The following is a 6,000-nucleotide window of genomic DNA, read 5'->3' as shown; positions in this document are numbered from 1 at the left end:
TAATGACTGTTACCTTAGCTCCCCAAAGGTAGTCTTTGAACTTTTCGCTCAAGGCCCACTTCAGGGCCAGCAGTTCCAGCTTGAAAGAGCTGTAGTTCGCGTCGTTCCTCTCTGCCGGATGGAGACTCCGGCTCGCATAAGCGATCACCCGCTCTGTACCTTCTTGCCGTTGGGCCAATACTGCCCCCAATCCCAGGTTGCTCGCGTCTGTATATAAGACAAAAGGTTCAGAAAAATCAGCATACGCCAAGATGGGGGCCTGTAACAACTCCTGCTTCAACCTCTGAAAAGCCATCTCACAATCATTGTCCCAATTGATCGGGGGCGACCCACGGCCCCGGTTTCGTCCCGTGCCGACCAGCAACTGGTTAAGGGGCTTGGCAATCTTCGAGAAATCTTTAATGAATCTCCTATAATATCCCACGAACCCCAGAAAGGATCGTACTTGCCTCACAGTCTTAGGCGCGTCCCAATCTTTCACTGCCGAGACTTTCTCGGGGTCCACGGCCACCCCCGCTGCGCTAACCACATGGCCCAGGAACTTCACTTCTCGCCGCAGCAGGTGGCACTTGTCCGGCTGCAGCTTCAGCCCGTACCTTTCCATGGCTCGGAAGACTTCCTCTAGGTGCCGGAGGTGGGAATCGAAATCTGGGGAATACACAATCACATCATCCAAATATACCAATACTGACTCCATCAACTGACCTCCAAGGCAGCGTTGCATCAAGCGTTGAAAGGTGGCCGGAGCGTTGCAGAGCCCGAAAGGCATCCGGTCCCATTCAAACAGTCCAAACGGGGTCGTGAAGGCGGTCTTCTCCCGGTCCGCCTCGGCTACTTGCACCTGCCAGTATCCACTGGCCAGATCTAAGGTGGAATACCAGGCCGACTGCGTGAGGCTAGCAAGGGAGTCTTCAATTCGTGGTAAGGGGAAGGCGTCTTTCTTAGTTACCAGGTTCAGCTTGCGATAGTCCACACAGAACCTCCAGGCTCCCGTCTTCTTTTGTACGAGCACGATGGGGGCCGCCCAGGGACTACTACTCTCTCGGACAATGCCCCGGCCCAACATGCCCTGCAGGAGTGTACGTACTTCCGCATACAAGGTAGGTGGGATCGGTCGATATCTCTCCCGGCTTGGCCCTGCGTCCCCAGTGGGGATGTGATGTTCCACCACCCTGGTGCACCCGTAGTCCTCATCGTGCCTCGCAAACACATGTTGCCACTTCCGAAGGAGTGCCTGCAGTTTCTGTGTCTGTACCTGTCCCAGGTCGTCTCCTTGCAGTGACTCACCCGCTAGGTGTCTTGGCACACCTCTCCCCTGGTTACTCGCCGGGGCATCCATTTGGGTCAGGGCCACCTCGATCACAGTGGGGCACACCTGACGGAAACTGACGTCCCTCTCTTCCCTCACCTGGTGGGGTGTGACCATCGTCAGCCGGGCCAGTCGTTGATGCCGGTGTAACTGTACTGCATAGGGGTGCTCGTTTCGTACCCTCACTGGGACTCTCCCCCGGCGGACCGCCGCTAGTCCCCGTGCTACCTCCACTTGCGGGCAATCTGTATGTGGTTCTACCAACACCCACTCCTCTGGGCTCGCTTCCCGAAGGGGCACTCTCGCCCAGACGATAGCCTCACTCCTAGGGGGAATAGACAAGGCAAAACGACACATTACTCTTCCCACTTCCTCCCGATTTCTACGAACCTGGTTCATTTGGACCCGGCGGCAATCGGCCACTACACGCTCCCACTTGGGTCTCTCAGTAGGTGAGATCCTCGGACCAGGCCTAGCCTGGAATATCTCCTCCCAGCATTCGGAGAGGACATTCATGCCCAATAGGGCTCGGTGGGCGCCTAAACACCTATCTTCGACAATGATCACACCTTTTTGGGGGACGACTACCCCATGCACTTCAAGATCCGTCAGGCGATAGCCAATGTAGGGGATTTCTAGGCCGTTAGCGCCCTTCAACGTCAGCCAGGGGGCCTCCGGTCCTTGTGTTCCTCCCCGTCCGAATATCTCCTTAGAGAGGCTTTCTGCGAACATCGTTACCTGTGAGCCCGTGTCTACCAGGCACTGGATCCATTTACCACACACTCTTACTTCTGCCACCGGGCTATGCCCGACCATCTGTTGCCTAGAGCTGTCCCTTCTTCCCGGGTCTTCTCGAGGGGTCCCGGCCACACGACCCACTGTGGCCGGTCGTCCTAAAAACCCCCTTCAGATGCCCTGCGGGGCCCACACTGGCGGCTGTAATGTCCTGGCTCACCACACCGGTTGCAGATCGGCCGTCCCTGATCATCCCATTCGAAACGGGGCCGAATATATCGGTTTGGGCGTCCAGGTGGCTCTCGGCTCCTCTCCGAGTGTGCTCGCTCTCGGGGTGCCGGCCTTGGTTCCTCCCGCGCCTTACCTTGGCGCAGCTCTCCCAACAGAGCACTAGATAGTTCTGACATCTGCTCCCGGACATCCTTCAAGAGTTCTGCTTTCAGAGCCTGCTTCCAATCCGCGCGTTCTGGTTGTGTTGGCACGCTCTCATTAACAGCCGCGCATACTGGGGTCTCACTCACCTCTACCTCATCGCCCTCCAGAGCTAGCGCCTCCTTCCTTAGATCTTCAAATGTGAGGCCGGGGTCTCTCCGAAACTGGACCCTCAGGCTCTGTCTCACGGGGCCCTCTCTCATCCCCAGAAGGAACTGGTCGCGCAACAAAGTTTCTCCGTCGCCCAGCCCATGGTCGCGGCGGGTCTGTAGCCGGGTGAACTGTTCACGCAGTCTTAGGGCAAACGCTCTAATGGGTTGTCGGGGGCCTTGTTTAATATTAAAAAATTGGGAACGGAGGACGGCTACAGGGGTGTGGTCACCATATTGCTCGGTGAGAAACTGGAATATAGTTTGGGCACTGGTTCGGACAGCTTCAGGGGCGGCCTGTACTTCTCGCCGCGCTTCTCCCTCTAGGGAGTTCAGCACGAACTGGAGCCGCTGGGCTACACTAAGGCCTTGTAGGTCGGCCAAATACTCTAATTGGGCCCTCCATTCCGTGAGCCGTACTCCTGACTCGGTCCCTCCATACTTTTGGACCCAAGGGCTGCCCATAAAAACAGGCACCGCACGGGGTTGGGCTGCGGGCCCCGCGTTGTCGGTCATTGGGCTAGTCTGGTTACTCAACTCGAGGTGGAACCCTGCCGACTACGCCAAAATCTGTCACAAGTCGGGGTGGACCCAGATGTAAATAAGGTCACGCCCCTTTCTCCACCTCGAGGAGATTCCCAAAGCCACCCCAATGACCAGACACACAAGGTAAGCATAAATTAAAATATACTTTATTTAATTTACTTAAAACTAATAAATAGGGAAGGGAAAAAGGGGGGACTTAAAATAACGGCCCCTCTAGGCTCTCCTCCTTCGCCACCAACTGGATCTTTACACAGTTCATTCTCTTGGCATTCCCGTTGGCTCTCTTTCTCTCCACAGATTACTGCTGGGACACAGGGACACAGTGAATCAGTTCCAAGGTTTTCTCTCACCTCTGTGCTGGTTACAGCTTCCAGGTAGGTATGGCTCTCTCCACAACTCAGTATCTCAGTGCTCACGCTGGCTCTCTTTCTCTCTCCACAGATGACTGTTGGGATGCAAGGACACGGTGAATTGATTCTAAGGTTTTCTCTCACCTCTGTGCTGGTTACAGCTTCCAGGTAGGTATGGCTCTCTCCACAACTCAATATCTCAGTGCTCACGCTGGCTCTCTTTCTCTCTCCACAGGTGACTGTTGGGATGCAAGGACACGGTGAATTGATTCTAAGGTTTTCTCTCACCTCTGTGCTGGTTACAGCTTCCAGGTAGGTATGGCTCTCTCCACAACTCAATATCTCAGTGCTCACGCTGGCTCTCTTTCTCTCTCCACAGATGACTGTGGATGGCGGGCTTAACGCTGGCTAGCTATGCAGTGCGTTGATTAGACAGTGGTTCGCAAGGAGACGCCGGGGGCCAAGACCCACTCGGCGGACTCGTTGATTGGCAGAGGGGCGAGGACGTCACGCCAGCACACCGGGTCGAGCGCTGCCCTTTCCTCGAGACCCGTTGGTCGATCGAAAACTGGACCGGGGCGCCCTTTCGTCGAGACCTCGGGCTGGCGGATCTCACTCGCCTCCACTCTGTAATGATGGAACAGACACGGGTAAAGTGACAACAGTAGGTATAATACTCACACACACCGCCAACCGCACAATTCTTCACCGCCACTCCGTAACACTGTTAAACTGAAGCACACTACAGCATAATTGTACAGGTGTTTTCTAGCGCCGTTTTTCCTCTTCGTCGTCCCGGGGCGAGTGACTGAAGGCGGGGTTACGTCAGACAAGACACAGCACTCTCACTGCAATACACAGCATTACACAGCACCAGTTCAAGTGAAAATTTCTATATCCAGGGACTCACCCACCACGCTCAGTGCACACAATGACACCCGTCTTCTTCTACTTCGCTCTGGGCGAGAAAAGGGAGATGGTAGACGGCCTAGTATTTGGTTGTTGTCGTCACTGTAGCTGCTTCCACACAAAACCCTTCGGCTCACCCACCACACTGGGACAGGGGTAGGGCCACTCACTCTCTCTTGAAAACACTCAACAACGATTATGTAGATCAACTGTATCCAAAACACCTACTTCAAGGGATGTAGTTACTCACAATTACTGTCTGCCTTCGTCCTAGGTTGGCTTCACGCTGTAATGACTCCAAATGCATGAATGAGGCTTTTTCCAGCCACCATATCACCTCTTCACAGATGCGAACTCACAGCAGCAAGTTTCCCTCTTCCTCCGTTCCTCTCGTCCACGTCAATGTCCGTCTAGTATTCCACCTATAAGGCTGTCGATATCCTTCTTTGCATAAATCGATGGTCCAACGAGAGAGAGAGAGAGCAATACGGCGATCCAAGCAGCGTATCCGGCGAGCCCAACTCGGCGCTACGATACACAACAACACTCAGCAGTTAACTCTCCAACGATTTCGGGGGGCTCCTCCTTAAAGATCCACAGCTTGCCTTCCTTTCGCCTCCTGTGGCTCTGTCCTCTTTCCGCTCGCTTCAGCGATCCCCGGATCAACAGAGCCTTCGGGCTCTTCAAAAGGTGCGTGTCTTTGTATTGCCTTCGGCAAAGGAACTCCCCCGTGTCAACCGCCTCTCGTGTACATCGCTCCGTGTCAATCGCTTCTCCTCTGTGTTCCAACAGAGCTATTTAAGTGCTTCATTGTGGTTCAGCCTCCAATCACACTTTGCTTAATCGATGCCTCACACCTGTGGCTCGTAAAGCCCTGACAGCGTCGCCCTGGAAACCAGGAAGTCAAAAGGTCCGTCTTCATATGTGGCCCGGTGGGGAAACCTTCCGGGCGGAACCAAAAACTTCCCTAACTTTGGTTCCGCCCTTAAAAAGATCGTCACCTTGTGACACGCGCACAAGTTCAAGTTATTTAGCGATTTATAGATTTGAAAGGGGTACGAGCGATTTCTGTGCGGACGTTCAGTTTATGAATCACACTTGCGCATTTTTGTTAAATGATCGTTAGATCAAATGTAGGATGGTTTTCACGAAGCATTTTAGAAATGAGGCCCATGGTCTTCGCTAAAAAAGGTTTACAACACTAGTTACTAAGTAATTAGTTACTGTAACTTAATTACGTTTTCCTTAAAGGGATTAAGTAGGGATTCCTCAGTAATTAAATGACAGTAACTTCTGATGTAATTGAAGTAAATCCTGTCTATGTTCTGTAGATCAATAATATATAATACAATAGGGGATTTAACATCAACATTTAGGGGCGGTTTCCCGGACAGGGATTAGCTTAATCCAGGACTAGGCCTTAGTTTAATTAGGAAAAATAACTAGTTTTAACAAACATGCTTTACTAAATACATTACCTGTGTGCATTTTGAGGCAAAACAAAGGGGCACTGGTGTATTTTAAGATATGTCAGTTCTGTTGCACTGAAAATGATAAATCCAAGGCAGGA

This window comes from Misgurnus anguillicaudatus, chromosome 13 (assembly GCF_027580225.2).
Source record: "Misgurnus anguillicaudatus chromosome 13, ASM2758022v2, whole genome shotgun sequence".
NCBI classification, from domain to species: domain Eukaryota; kingdom Metazoa; phylum Chordata; class Actinopteri; order Cypriniformes; family Cobitidae; genus Misgurnus; species Misgurnus anguillicaudatus.
Note: the sequence above shows the minus strand (reverse complement) of the source record.